This window comes from Labrus mixtus, chromosome 9, assembly GCF_963584025.1.
Source record: "Labrus mixtus chromosome 9, fLabMix1.1, whole genome shotgun sequence".
Taxonomy (NCBI): domain Eukaryota; kingdom Metazoa; phylum Chordata; class Actinopteri; order Labriformes; family Labridae; genus Labrus; species Labrus mixtus.
This window is the reverse complement of record NC_083620.1, coordinates 28,459,762-28,475,997: the sequence shown is the minus strand read 5'-3', so window position 1 is coordinate 28,475,997 and position 16,236 is coordinate 28,459,762. Positions and strand designations below refer to the sequence as shown.

The 16,236-nt window shown below is 41.8% G+C and overlaps 1 protein-coding gene across 4 annotated transcripts in view; it reads right to left on the bottom strand.

The window, feature by feature from the left end:
- si:cabz01090165.1 (uncharacterized protein LOC100333421 homolog) overlaps positions 1–16,236 on the bottom strand; it is a 311,965-nt gene that overhangs the window by 167,334 nt on the left and 128,395 nt on the right. For 3 of the 4 annotated variants that reach the window (XM_061047254.1, XM_061047255.1, XM_061047257.1), the window contains exon 4: positions 8,631–8,765. The gene's annotated coding sequence lies outside the window, so the exon portion shown is untranslated. The remainder of the gene's footprint in view (positions 1–8,630; positions 8,766–16,236) is intronic. The other variant, XM_061047256.1, reaches the window with a different exon arrangement.

The window sequence follows — 16,236 nt, the reverse complement described above, 5'->3', positions numbered from 1 at the left end:
GCTCTAATCAGTATAGAAACCATCTTATAAGTCGTCTTTATCAAACAAAAACCATCGTCATTACCATCATCATCATCAATAATATGGAGACCATCATCATTAAGTTAGTAGGTATTCATGAAAGAGCTGGGTCTTTAGCTTTTTCTTAAAGGTGCAGAGGGACTCTGCAGATCACATGGAGTTTGGAAGTCTAGTTAGCGTCTTAGGACCCTGTTGTGAAGGTTGGATCAGACGCCTTTCATTGGCAGAGTATAGTGGACAGGAGGGAGTGTCTAAACATTTTCATATCCTCCCTGAGCTCAGAGAGTTTACATTATGTTATAATGTGCTAAATCCACTCTAACAATGGCATTATCCATGACTTAAGACGTGATTATGACCTTCACAACAATGGCTTTGTCCCACTTCTGTATGCAAACAAACAAAAAGCTCAGGAAGCTGGCTCTATGTAAGTGTGTGTGTGTGTGTGTGTGTGAGAGAGAAGGAGACTCTTCTATCGCTCCGAGCAGTAATTGTTTCATAATTAATATTCATCACAGACTCTTTGATGTTGGAACAATCCACTGATATTAATATTATTATCTAATGAGAAAGGAGAACGTGATGTTTGGAAATAAAAGAAGAACGATGGAAGCAGTCTAACAGAAGTCCAATTAAAGTTTTAAGAAGGATGAGACAGTGATGAATAGAGTGCTAAATTAATTCAAAAAACGATTCAAAGGAAATGAAAAGAGATGGACAAGTGGCACAGGATGGTTGTACAAACGGGAAGATGATAAAAATGGTAGAAGGACAAACAAGATGGTGTCAGAAGAGGGGTATGCCGTGAACTGGTATCAATACCGGCCCAGGTATTATGTTCTGCTACGTTGTGGATTTTTGCAACGCCGTCATTTAACTGGTTGAAACACACACATTTGGTTGTCATGCTCTGACACTGGCAGAGCGGGTAATCTCACACGCTTACTGACCAAACGGCTCCGCCTCCTCCTCATGTCAGAGCGGGTGTCAGTGTTTACAGTTAAAGTGAATTCTGGCACAGCAGTCAGGTTAACTCGTATTCTCCACTCTCCAATTTGTAGTAAATAAAAGCAACATTTAATGGGCGTGTCTGGGGCTGTAACACAGCTGTAATGGATATATTACAACATCCTGGTCATCCTGGTTAAGTGTGTCTTACCCAATGTCTCGTTTGTCTTAAGTCCAGGATGATTAAAAGAGTCAGGCTGTGGCTCATGGTCAAAGGAGCAGATGTAAATACTTAAACTCCCGACAGTGTTATTGAAAGAATCTACTAAATGCCAACATTATATTTAAAAAAATAAGGAATAATTATGTTTTTAAATTTGCCACAAAAGGTAAACACAAGATAATTTAACAAAGAAGCTGATCAAGTGAGAGAAACCAATTTTCTTTTTTAACCTTTTAATTATCTCTGGACTTCTTAGAGGGTCTTGACCCCCACAGTGAGCGCCACACGGCTATGTGTAATTGCTGGGGTTTTAAAAACAGAAATAGACAATGCACTAAAACGTGTTTTACAGAAATACAAAGGGTTTATTATGCTGAATTTATGCTTTTCAACATGTCATCAACAGCTCCCAGAGAGGAGCGGGAAGCTAGAGAGTAGTATGTGAAAGTCTGAAGAGTTAAAGTTCAGACAGAGAGAAATGCAGCCAGAGAGTCAGGTATGGAGAGAAAGTCAAAGGTCTCTCATTTCTTGTGTATATGATAAAAATAGATACTACAGGGAAAAAAAAAGGTTGAAATGTTCGTCGTCCACATGATAAATGACTCTGATTGTAAGCTGATGCAGGAATCTGAATCACAGTGAGAGACAGTTTTAGAGTTTGTGGATTCTGATTTGCTCCTTAGAGAGCGAGAGACGCCCAGAGGAATACCACCAGGTCTCCTGGTGCAGGAACGATCCGATTGTATTGTGAGCTCTCCAGCGCTGCATGTTTCAGTTTGAAATTGGAGTAGGAACATAGTTTGTTCTCGAGGGATGCAGAAAGAAAGCTTGCAGAACACCTTCAATCACTGTTCAGACGTTCCTTTTACATTTAATCAGAAACCTTTTGATCTTTTTTTTGTACTGGAGTCACAGTAAACTGCATGACATAGTCGTAAGTATCGCTCATTGTCTAGTTTGGATTTGTTTGTGGTTTGACACACACAGGCAGCGGCAAAAACTAATTGGGGGCCCTCCAACCAGCGTTCATCACCATCATGTCTACCAGTGTCCCGACGATTACCCCTCTTCCTCTTTTTTTCCCGTTCCTTTTTTCTCTCTTAGATGGATAATTCCTCCTCTGTTTTTATTTGTCGACTTTCATTGACAAACTTTGGTTTTCACAGCAATAATGCAAGGAGAGTGAGTGCTGTCACATGGGGGGCCCCTTAGGGAGGTTTCCTACTGTTGTTGCAAATTCAGTACATTTTGGGTCACTGCCCCCTACTGGTCTGAGGCCCCAAGCAGCAGCCTCTGCACACAGGTGACCACTTACTAGCGACGATGAGGATGAATGTAAGTGTGAAATGTGATCAGTACTGTATTAATACAAAGAGGTCTGCAGTGTGTAACATTCACAGTGAATCAGTATCACAGGAAAGAGAAGAGTAAGAGCACAGGGGGGATGAATGGAAGAACCAACTGATGTAGAAAATTACAAAGGATCTAAAAAAAAAAAAAAAAAAAAGACTGATTCTCTGAGAGGACGCTATCGCCTTTCTTCACACACACTGTGCTCACTGATTGGCCGGGAGAGGACCACTTCCCCTTCATATTCTATGTTCTGCACTAATCAGATGGAGATTACAGTGAGAACACACACACACTCACACACACATAGTTAACTAGCTCCCTGTGGGTGCTGCACCCAGCCTGGTCTATTCTGAGAAGAAATGGCACACTCAATTTTCAGGGCCAGTGTGTGACTGTGTGTGTGTGTGTCTGAATATTTTACATGGAAGCACGATCTGTACGTGTGTTTGCACAGGGTGGAGAGGATAAAAGAGAGACAGACAAGAGTGTTGAGCAGAGATCTGTCGGGAGGAGAGGCTCTCTCTCGTCATCCTGATGTGTAATCATGATCATCAGTTCACACACAGGCTGAGAGTCCTCCTCTCTGTTCCTGCATATTAAACACCTCATGGAGGAGCAGGAGGAAGGAGGACGAGGAGCAGGAGGAGCATTGACACAGGAGGATAGACTGACACACTGAGAGGGGACAGGAGTCAGGAGCAGCACTCCCTCTGGGATCCACCTCAGTTAATATATGATTTAATCCTCGTTCATTATTAAAAGAGAGCTCTCAAAGAATGTAGCATCACACTTCTCCTCAGAGGTCGGGGATGCCAGAGATGTATTTTTAGACGCTGCTTTGCCTCCAGAAACTACAGATTCTATTCTTCTCATAAAGAAACTCGTTAGCATCTTTCATTAGAGCCACTCTGCATGATTAAGTCTCACAGCTCTCTGAAGCTCCAGAGCAGCAGAGGAAATACAACCACTCTCCTCAGCTGATTATCACTGGTGGAGACTAGAAAACCTTTCTTAATGTGTGCACTCTGAGTGCCCCTTCACTGTATTTTACTTTTATTATCACCTTGCCACGGCATAGGCTCTGTGAGCAAGACAAAGAGAGAAACCAACAAGGGATTTAAATCAGTCAGGGCAATATTTTAATGGGAGGTATAACAAAAACAACCTCAAAGGAATCTGAACACTGAATATTAATCCTGAGTTTAGAGGCCATAAGGAGCCTCTATGTCTTTTCTACCCAGGTACAATACCAATACATACTTTATTGTCCCCAAGGGGGGAATTTGTTCTCACAGCTTTGCACGGTTGGTACACATGAAGAAAACATATAAAAGCAGGTAGAAAACACATAGCAAAGAAGGGGCCAGTCAGCGTGGAAGCTTGTTTTGGGCTTCAATCTGCTTTTTGAAGCTTGCCCTCTTCCAGGTCAGGGTTCTGTATCTCCGACCAGATGGTAGAAAATAAAGAGTGGGTGAGAGGGGTCCTGGGCTGTGTTGAGGGCTCTGTGAGTCAGGGCTCCGTAGTTGAGTTGTGAGAGGTTTTTGGCGAGGTTGGCCTATGATTTTGGAAGAAATATTTGTGATTTTTGGTGATACAAGAAATCACAACTAACGCCAGTCTATCGCAATCACCTTTTCCTTCCTTCTTGATCAGATCCAGATTTCCAGACCTGGTCAAACAGAGGTCTCCAGACTCTTAACAACCTTTATATTGAAGGTGTTTTTTACCCGTTTGCAGATTATTCCCCCAATTCCCTAGCCGCCCTCCGGATTCAATGATTGATTGTTTTCGATCACTAAATACTTCTTGCTCCTTGTCCTAGTATGCATGAGTGTGAATGAGACTCCTGGGTAGACTACTGTGAAAACAGGCTCCCTTCGGAGTGGCAATAGGATTCCTGACTCGGTGGGTGGGTATGGGGTTAACTGGGATGGACGGGAGAAGGCAGGAATGGAGTTTACAAAAGATGACCACAGTACAATGTCAACTCTTATGCCAACTGTACGTTTTCTTATCATCTGTGAAAACTAATAAAAAGATTTTGAAAAAAAGAAAGAAAACAGGGCAGCAGGAGGAGCAAGAGTCAGGGGCTGTCACTCCATGTTGTTCTACTCCATCTTTATAAGATTTTTCTTTATGCATCATGTCTATTAAGATGGCCTTACAAGACCTTACTTACATTGAACAAAATGACTTGACTTAACTGGCTGTCCAAAAGTGCTATAAGCAGATACAATATAGTAAACTATCTTTATATTCATGAGGCATTTTTTATGCCGATAAACCAGAACAGCTGATATGATCTTCCACCCGTAAACGTCACAGCATTTTGCCTTTTTTATTATTTTAGAATGACGCTAAAGAAAAGTGCAGAAACAACTTTTTGTGGAGGTCAAATCTGACATTCTGAGTTTTCAAGCAACAAAGACCTCATGAGTGATGAGCAGAGTCTGTTTCCAGAATCCAAAAAAACACAATCATCAATTCTTCCTGCTTGTCATCCGCCATGTTTTTTCACACTCATGTCGTATGTTAGGATATGAGATTTGATAGTTGAGCCTGTTAGTGTGTTGTGTGCTGAGTTGGTTAACTCTTATTTTATCATCATTATTTTATCATCTCTCACATTTTTCACAATCTTTGAGTGTGTGCCAGTCTTAACCTTAAAACAAGTATCTAATGCACAAGGGGCCTGAAAAGGATTACAGTCTGTCATATGAAGACAAACATAATCACCCTAACATGAATGAGTTTTGTGAATATTCTCTGCTCATTTTTACCTCCGGAGCCGCTTTAAAAAACAAATTGCAAAGAACTTTTTTTATTTCCTCCCATTAATCCCCTCTTTTAGCTCTCATTTCATGCCTCGGCTTGATGCTGTTGTGCAGAACAAAAATCTCTTCTTTTGCAAACCCAGGAATATTTTCTCCAACTTTGTTTATGGCTCTGACCCCTGCAATCCTCTTACTGCGCGCCTTCCTGGACACTTGTACCGTGGGTGATGCAGGAATTGCAGCTTATTGCAGCTTATGCTGCTGCCACCATTGTGAGTCACTCTGGATAAGTCCAGTAAAAGACTCAGCTGGGAGGCTTACCGGGACATTTGAGTTCATAAAAATGGGCTGCTTAAGAGTTTTGTAAAAAAAGAATAAAAAAAGGAGAGATAGTAAGGGTCACGTCTAGGACAAGAATTCAATATCTAAACCCAGAACAAGAAGCGACCTCTCCAGGTATCAGTTTCAAATGTTGTCCACTATCGCATCAATTCACATCTTCATGAAGTGTACAAAATGTGCTGCACATTTGACTGAGTTGTGTTCAGTGAGACACAAACACACAGCAGGAATACAGGGTGGTGCCGCTAGCTGTGCTAGTCTGTCGCTTCTGTTACATGAAGGAACACACATATGACACACACATGTGTGTGTGTGTTTGTTAAAGGCAGAATATGCGATTTTTTGATCCAGCAGATGTCGCCTTGAGCACCAGCATGAAACCAAAACAACTCGCGCTGCATTGTTGTGTTAGCATGCTAATGCTAGCGATCTTTATTATGCTCGTATCTTCACACTGCATGTAAATTTACCTGAAATGAGCGTGATCTAGAAACACAGTTAAGCAGTGAGTACAGTATGTTATTCTTCTTTTCTCTAGTCCCTCAATTAAACAACTTTTATACACGAGGGGAGGAGTCAGCCGGCCGTCCGGGCGATGTAAACAAAGTGAAGATAGGACTCTGAAAACTCTGAAAACATCACAGACAGTGGGACTCGGGTGTTACACCCATTGTAGACAGTCATGACTCACACAGTTATTTTCAGAGGATATACTTGATTTATATTACATTTAAGTGTGAAAAATAGCACATTCTGCCTTTAAGGCCTCAGGAGTGAAGACAAATACTGACACACTACAAACATGCTCACACACAGAAACAGATCCTTTAAAGGGGCTCACACGGCTGAACTTAACAGTACACACAGTGAGTCAAAGGTCAAAATGCAGGTGTATTTGTTTACAGAGGATAAAGCCACGAGTTGTTGATTAATTTAACCGCTTCATGCTGAATCACCAGGTGAGGTATGACGGGGAAAAAGTCCCTCATAACTTATACTGCTCTGGGAACAGTCGACATCGAGCCATGTGCACTACTGAAAATGATTCTCAGAAAGTTGTGCATTGACCTCAGTCCATTTCAAGGCATGGTGGACTGCTTAAGTGTTGTTTCTGTCAAGTATATCTTCAAAAAGCTGCAGACGCTGTCATGTGTTTGTAGTTCAAGTTTAAAGTGAGCAGAGCTGTAGTGAGAAACTTGGAAAGCCTTCAAACGGTTGTAAAGGGGTTGGCAAACGCTGAAATTGTCCAGCTCTGCCAGGTGCAGGAAAGGTAAGAGATGGGTAACCGATGCTGTAGCTCAGAAGAGACAGAAAAACATGTTAACTGTGTCCACTAGAGGCTGGCTGCAGAAGCACAGGAAGTCACATACACACCCATTCAAAAATGCCTGTTTTTACAGCAGAGATTAACATGTTTACAGCCTGGTTAAAAAAAAAACATTGAACTATTTTGTTACATAAAAAACTTCTTCAACAGTTCGAATAAAGAACAGAGCAGTTTCATAACCGTGACTCATTTCTCGGCTCCAAATCTTCGTGTTGAATCTCTGAGTTTGTTGGAGTCACTTCGACCAGCTGACGGTTTATAACTGACTCTCCCAGCAGACTTTGCCATGAGCTGATTGGTTGATGGAGCTGGTGACTTGCCCTCCATTTTCAAAGCACTAATGATGACTTTCCAGAGTGAGTCACAGGAGAATCCATCAGCATGATGACAAGCCAACGAGCCCACCAACTTCCTTTCACAGCCTACAATACCAGGACGCTATCTTGTCAAGATGACGGCTGAACTATTAGTTAACAGAGCTATAAATTAATGTTAACAAGTTACATTATGAAACCCTTTCAACCTTCCATTCTTACCCCTAACTTCCACCAGATGCATGTTCGATCCTTCTCTGCTCGGTTACAGAAGCTGATAGGTTTTTACTTTCCTCAATGTGTGAGCCCTCTGCAACAGATACGCAAGGCTTTTATTTTTGCTGGATGCCCGAAGCATGGCGCATCAATTTGCGTTCTATTTTGGTGCTTATATTGGCGTTCCAGTCTGTGAATTGACTTGGTGTTTTATGGTAGCAGAAGCACGGCACAGCGGGAGCTCCACATGCACACAGTCAGACATGCACACACACACACACACACACACACACACACACACACACACACACACACACACACACACACACACACACACACACACACACACACACACACACACACACACACACACACACACACACACACACACAGCGCTGTGCTCCCTTGCTGGTTACACTGATCCCATCTCCCCACTGTAACACCGCTGTTACTTCCTCTGGAGACGGTACAGAGGGGGGATCACTTCATCTCCCCTTTTACACCTCAGCGACATTCAGATTGAAGGTGAAATGTCACAGGGGCGTAAATATGGCTGCTTGAAACGGCAGTGTGAGTAGCACAAATTGAAAAAAACATTTGGTTGTTCTTCACTCACAAAAACAGCACTTCAAATATCAACACGATCATATCTTCACAAACAGATTACTACAATGTACCACAGGAAGTAGACTCAATGTAAAGATCGACGTGGGCCGAGCTGAAATCCCCAAATCCTCTTTACACCCATGTTTCCTTTTCTGTGTTTCAAACCTCATCAACTCAAAAGCTTTCCCAAAATATCCTTCAAACATCTCTTCCTTTACTTTAACCAACAGGTACAGCTTGAACAATGCACTCATATTTCACCACATCGTTCATAAAACCATAATGAGTTAATCCACTCCCTTCAGTTCCTCACCAACACATTTCCACCTGAAGGTCATACAGAGTAAGTTAACAGCCATTTACAAGCGAATACGACAAACTCTACCAGCCTTCAATCAAACATGAATCTTTGTCAGTTTGTTTCCTGCTCTGCTGGTAATTATTCCACACTCATAATCACACCACATCGGGAATAAGAGCGTTCATAATGTGATTACAGGACCTACCTGAGCGTCTTGGGGAGTTCAGGGAGTCTTTGGGTAGAGAGTCAGTCCTTTTATAGAGAATTTATATTCCAGTCACATCACCCTCGGCCTTCAGGGTTACAACAGGATGACAAGCTAACAAGGACACCCTCCTACCTGCAGAAATAGAGGGGGAGGGGAGGGGGGGGGAGGAAAGGAGAAAGAAAGAGAGAAAGAAATGTCAACACATTGCATCATTCATTCATTAGTATTCCTAAAGCTTCCCTCTGTCTTCTGTCCGTCCTGTCACTGCCCTCCCCTCCCCTCTCCCCCTCTCTCGCCCTCCCTCCAGTGGTTCCTTAACCTCTTTTATCAGCTCCACAGTGGGACAGAAAACCCAGAGCTGCTGCTTTTGCAGTTAGTGGGATTAAAATGTTTTGTCGATAAGAATCAAAAAAGTTGATGATGAACCCAAACAAACTTTTAATTGTTTATGGTTTCCATTCTGCACAAAATTAAATACTTCCATATCAAACTGATTGCAAATGTCTCCTTTATTTATGCAGGTAATTAACCCATTGAGGTCAAGATCTCTTTCCTCAGGGGTGACCTGGCCTAGAGGGTCAGAAGCAACACGTCATAATAAACATCAGTAGATTAAGAAACAGTTCACAAACAATAACTTTCAAAACTGAAATATGCAAACAGGTTTGCATATGAACTGCAGAAGTTGTGATCCCAGATTACACCTCAAAAACACATCAGGCACTGTCCAATGGTGTCGCCTTTTTTGATATTTTAAGATCGAGCCAAAGACTTCAAGCGAAATGAGATCTGCCAGTTTCAAGTCATTTTGAATAAAGTTCAAGAGGGGGGCATCATAACTGAATGCTCTTTTCCCGAGCTCAGTGCAGACATTAAGAATAGACAGTTAAAAACATCACAGGTACAGAAGATGTAGTGGCTTCTGGTTCTTTGGAGATCTGAACATAAATACTCAGGATGTTAACCAAGAAGAGCTTTATAAAGACTCAGCCGCTGTTTAAACCTGCGCACCTTCAAGGATGGCCAATCAGATTTAGTGTACAGGTCACAGTGATGAGTGAAACGTCTACAACCAGTCACAAATCTCAACGGACTGATACATGGTGTCCTATGAGCGTTAACATTTGGCCATTCAGCACATCTCCATAATCCAACAAAGGAATGAAACAAGAAGTTGCCTCCCTCTGAAGGAAAAGCAGGATTTATTTTCTGAGATAAAATCCTAATCTCACTTTAAAAACCTGCCTAAATCTACGTTTACGTTTAGCCGACGTGTAACAGAGACCGGTTTTAAATTCATCTTTATCCCACCGCAAACAAAACATAATCAATGTTCTAATTAATTGATTCTGACTCACTGGGTTTGAGTGTTGACGAGCTGAAATTATTATTTGATTGATGTGATCATCATACAATTGAGGATTTGATGGTTTGCATTGTTTTACAGTGAGGTGCTGAGATTAAAATCTTTTTGGTTTTTGATTGTCGGACACAAAACGAGATGAAAACATCCTCTTAGGGTTTAGGCAGTTAGTATGGACGAGTTTTAATGGAATTCCCCTCAAATTTAGGGCACCATGGAATTTGTAAATTGGCAAATAAACAACAGTTAAAAGCAGTGTGTTTTCATTCTCCTGAAGAAAAACCCAAACCAGGATGTAGTTCAGGTATCAGCAGCTACACAGGAGTTTCATTGCATTGACAGTTTACATGTTACTGCAGCTGCAGCTGGAGCCTCTTGTCTTCCAAACAGAGCTGAACATTGCACTGTACGGTGAATTACATGATCAAGATGGATTCAATCACAGTGTTAGATTCGATTTGAACACTTTTGAAGTAACTCAACATGCGTGGCGTCCCCCAGGGTTCATGGTTGTTTGAAGCTGTGGATAGGAGCTGCTGTGGACAGTTGTTTTCTTTTTTTTCTTTTCCACACTCACACTCCTCACCTGCCTGATTGGGCCAGGAGATAAAGGAGACACCAAAGGCCTTTGCACACTGACTCCAAAACTTTTGTTCGTCATTATTTCTTTCGGAACAGGTTTGATTTTCTGCATATTTTTGCATCAATCCTTGTGTTCTGTAGCGTCCCTACCTCAAATATACTGCCATCCGGTGCTCTGAATTAAGAAGTGCTTCATGGATATTGGTTTTCCAATAAAGCTAGCAGCGTAACAAACTGAACCCCTGAAATACACCTGGAAGTGATCGGGATAATTCTGCAGCTCCTTATCACCAGGTGAAACTCTCCTTCATCAACAGGTGAAACTCTCCTTCATCAACAGGTGAAACTCTCCTTTATCAACAGGGGAAACTCTCCTTTATCAACAGGTGAAACTCTCCTTTATCAACAGGTGAAACTCTCCTTCATCGACAAGTGAAACTCTCCTTTGTCAACCAGTGAAACTCCTTTATCAACAGGGGAAACTCTCCTTTATCAACAGGTGAAACTCTCCTTTATCAACAGGGGAAACTCTCCTTTATCAACAGGTGAAACTCTCCTTTATCGACAAGTGAAACTCTCCTTTATCGACAGGGGAAACTCTCCTTTATCAACAGGTGAAACTCTCCTTTATCAACAGGTGAAACTCTCCTTTATCGACAAGTGAAACTCTCCTTTGTCAACCAGTGAAACTCTCCTTTATCAACAGGGGAAACTCTCCTTTATCAACAGGTGAAACTCTCCTTTATCAACAGGGGAAACTCTCCTTTATCAACAGGTGAAACTCTCCTTTATCAACAGGGGAAACTCTCCTTTATCAACAGGTGAAACTCTCCTTTATCAACAGGGGAAACTCTCCTTTATCAACAGGTGAAACTCTCCTTTATCAACAGGTGAAACTCTCCTTCATCGACAAGTGAAACTCTCCTTTATCAACAGGTGAAACTCTCCTTTATCAACAGGGGAAACTCTCCTTTATCAACAGGTGAAACTCTCCTTTATCGACAAGTGAAACTCTCCTTTATCGTCATTTCATGTGAAATCCTACAAATGTCAAATGAGGTTTTCATTAGGAAAAGCGAGAAATCAAAATGAATAGTTACTCTAAAGTGGTTGTAATTGTCAGTTCTTCAGAAGAAGTAAATTTAGTCAGGAGCCTCTGACATGTTCTCTAAAATCCAAACATCATACCGGGAACGATCCGTCAGAAAAAAGATGCTCTGCAGAGTTCTGTAGCCTCGACAGATGAAACGACTGTTTCTGAGTGAGTGGCACGACTCTCCATTTTCTCGGCTTGAATAAACTCCCCTGAATTTTCTTACAGTTCCTCATCACGCTGTCCACCCACACACTGCACCCCGCAGCTGATTGTTCATGTTTGCTCTCTTGGGTTTCTCCTACGGCATTCTGGGAAATGCAAGAATCTACTAAGTGAAGCTGACGAGGACGGCTGAGGGAAAGCGGGTACACCCAAAACAAAAAAAAATAGGAATATTTCTTCACAGGAGAACAGACTGCTGATATAAAACATCGTGCCAACAAGGTGCCTTAAGGTAGAATATATTTCTCTAAGTTTGATGTCGGAATAGTGTGGGTGTTGAGTAGGTGACTGCTCCCATTTCAGAGAAATACTTACATCTCCATGCATTGGAAAATATTTTATTCTCTTCTTTAATACCATTTCTTGAAGAAATTCCATTCTGTTAATTTATTAGCTCACATCGGCTCCAGGCCTGAGGGATGCACTTGTGTTTACTTTAGTTATTTTTTTTGTTTTTGCAGCCGTAAAAGATGCAAGTAAGGTAATTAAACAAGGTGATAAAATGCAGCCACAACAAAGGAACAGAGCAGAAACACAATTTGTGCAGCAGAGATAAATGATGAATAAAAACAGGCGAGTGGTAATAAACACAGCGCTCAAACAGAAACAAAAATAAAAGAAAGCTGTGATAAGGTGGAACTGAATTAGATAGCTCCATCTAAATGACTTTTAAAGCCGACATGATGGACGATCGCAGAAAAACAACAGTTTTTTTCATGAAAAATATGCAGAAAAGAACGTTAATCACAACAAGACAGCGAGGATGGTTTCACTGCGGCAAGCTGTGTCTTGTTCAGACACTATAGAGTGTGGGGGGTTTAAAAACAACAGGAAGTGGAAGAGTATACAGAACAGGTTGTTAGAAAATGTCCTAGAAGGATGGACCAGCGGTCAGGTGGTGCCCCATGTACAAAGGTTATTGACCTCCAAGAGGGCAGCCCATGTCCCGACCAGTAGCTCCTTTTCTGCAAGTCATTCCCCTATCTCTCCCTCTCTCTCTCTCCCTCTCTCTCTCTCTCCCTCTCTCTCTCTCTCTGTCTCTCTCCCTCTCTCTCTCCCTCTCTCTCTCTCCCCTCTCTCTCTCTCTCTCTCTCTGCTTTAAAGTAAAGCCTTAAAAGCCCAGAAATATATATTTAAATCAAAAAGTGTCATCTAAAAAAAAAAGCCTGTTGCCCTTCTCAGTCTGCTTTTTTTCACCTAACTGAGCTCAGCAATCATCACCTCTTTGTGCTTTCATATATTCAATTCTGCAAAGGCGTACTATCGCTGTCCAGTCTGTGAATGAACATTGCGTTTCTGTGTTTCAGAAGCAGAAGAGAGAGAGCATGGCACAGCGGGAGCTCCACATACACACACAGTCAGACATGCACACACACACACTGCGCTGCGCTCCTTTGCTGGCTCCGCTGAAAACAACTCACCTCTGTTACTACCTCCCAAGATGGTACAGAGGCAGGATCGATCGCTATTTTCCCCCATTATTTCTTCCACAACATTCAGATTGAAGGTGAAGCGCCACAGGGGTGTACATATTGCGGCTTGAAACAGCTGTCTGAACAGGGCTTGTTCTGGTCAACTGTTAAACTATGCAATGAAAAGAGTGCACAGCATTGGACCATCAGAACAATCCGCCTGTTACCAACTAAACCTGGTTTAGTGAAAAGTGGAGGAAGCCCTCGCCACATGCAACAGAGTACAACGTTTGCACCAACACTTTTCATATTCTTAAAAAGAGCAGAGATTTAAAGCAGCTGTGAGTTTATGTCAGGTGAAGCGTCTTCATTCATGTGTGACGTTCTTAGAAAGACGGTGGATTAGGAAAGAGATTAGCATGAATGTAGACATAGAGAAATATATCTGAGAGAAACAAAGGGATGAGGTGAGAGAAACAGGCTCACAGGTGAAGACGTGCGTCTCACTGTGACTCCTCGTCTCCCTGCTGGTCAGCGCTCCTCCAACTGACGGCTGGATTAGCATTAGCACGGCTGCACAACAGCGGCTTAGCATTGGTATAGCCTGATGCTACATACAAAGGGATTAGCCTTTAGCATGGGCTAATACTTCATACTAAGAGATTAGCATAGCTATAGCATGGCTCTGAGCTACATGAAAAAAATATTAGCTTCAGTCTGACTCCATAGTGAGCTACAGTGGATGGTGTGGAGGGTATATAGGAGCTAACGGTCGGGGATTTAAACCCTTGTAGGAGGGAAGGAGGTGATGGGAAGATTAGCATGGGATTTACATAAACCAACGTATAAAGGAGTGGAATTATGATAATGAGAAATGATTGCTTGTTTTTTTAAATGGTTTATTGTTAAAACTGCATTAAATGTATTCTTAAATCTATTTCACTGAGTTTGTTGTAAGTTCTAGCTGTTTGACTTTTTCTCTATCAGAATCATCAACACGCCCTGTGATTAACGGGCGAACAGTGCAGGGTGTAGCCCCGCCTCTCGCCCAATGGCAGCTGGGATCACCCCTTAAAAAACACAAGATTTCATATTCTAAAATGAAGGCCTTAAAAAGTATTACATTTGGCTTAGTCTTACTTTTTCTTTATTGTGATTTCAGGATAAAATGTGTCGGGTAATGTCACAAACGACTGTCAAATAGATAAAATGTGTTTGCGTGTGGAACAATGCCTACTCTGTTTTGTGTGAGTTGTGTGTTATACGGTTTCCATGTGAACACTTTCATGAAACGTTGCTTTAAGACAAGTTTGAAGCCCGTGAATGATCACCGTCCGGACATTTGATGACATTTGTTGTTTTGTCAGATTTCTTTATTTTGAGATGTTAATCCTGCATGAAGAGTTGCTGCAATATGAAAATAAAAATGTTAAGGTAGCAAACAGAGGTTGTGATTTCAGCTAATGTCTCTGTTTTGGTCGTGTCACCTCATGGCCATGAAAACAGGCCTTGAGCCCCAGAGCCCCTTTATGTTTTTATTTTGAATCATGTGTGTCTGTTCAGAAAAGATGGAGTTCTCTGCAGATCTTTTAGTTCCGGGTAAAAACTTTGATGAACACCAGAGGCTCATTCTTCGACTCTTGTTCATGAAGTTTGATTCTGCGAGATTATGACAATATGTTTTTAAAAGGAAACTACACTCTGAGTTTGTGATCGGCTGAATCTCTGCAGGGAAAAGAAAACATTGGAGTGCAATGAGTGAAACCCTGAAGTGGACCAAAAGGAAAATAGAAACCTGCCGACAAAACCGTCTAGGCCTTATTGTTCTATTCAGAAAATCAAAAAGAAATAATTTCAATCTCAGGAGTGACTTCAACAAAAAATCCCTTTCTGATGTCAGGTGTCAGCAGTAATTACAGAGGAGTCGACCGACATGCAATAAATATGAGTTTTAAGAGTGAACGGGTACAGTAAGGCCTGCTGCGACTCAGCTGGCATCGACTGCTGCCGACAAAGGAAGTGTGTGTGGTGGTGCCGGGTTCAGGTTACACACTAGAGAGAGCGAGGGAGACGCATGCTGTGGATGGCGTTTTCATTTCTCTTCTAAAGTTCAGCGGTAATAACGCTCCCTGACGGATGGTTCAGCCGCCGCGACACAAAGCAAAAAAAGCTGCACTTTTATGTTATTATCGCACTCTGAATCTCAGCACACTTTATAATCTGCAATGTATCTCTACTTCCAGAAATGCTGAACCCTAAAAAAGACAAAAGTTACATTTTTTTTTTTTTTTAAAGAAGACAGAGACACAAACATTTTTCCCCTGAGGAGTGTTGTTCTTCCGCTCACTTTGTTTCCCCCCTCTCCCTTCTGTTTCCAATCCTTGCAGCTTCACATTTTAAGCTTTGTCGTTCCCTCGTTTAAAAGACAAACCGTTTAATGAGCTGCTGATGATGTGAAGAGCACGATGCAGCACGAGCACACAGTCGACTGTTCCAGCGTTTTTATGACCAACAGCATGACGACCATTTAAGGTTTTATGACGGGGGGAGTCGGCAAAACGCTAATGAGAACTACGAGGTTTGTGGAAGTTTTCTTTTTTTAAGATGTCAAGGCTATTTAATTATAATGACAGTGTATCATGAAATGGTTCATATGAGCATTATAAGTCATTACATGCAGATAGACAGACTGAACCAAGGATCTACTTCCTCTGAAGTCTTAGCTTCAGTGAAATATTTTTTGACTTTTATGCTTCAGCTGTGTCACTGCTTCGATAATCTTAGATTATCCTCTTTCTGCAGGATTATTATCAGCAACTAAAAACTGAACACCCTTAGGCCCCGTGTCCAACTGGTGTTTAAATGTTGGCTGTGCGCTCGGGAGTGTTTGCATGAAGCGTTTTTTGCGCTGAGAAGAAAAGCGCTGCA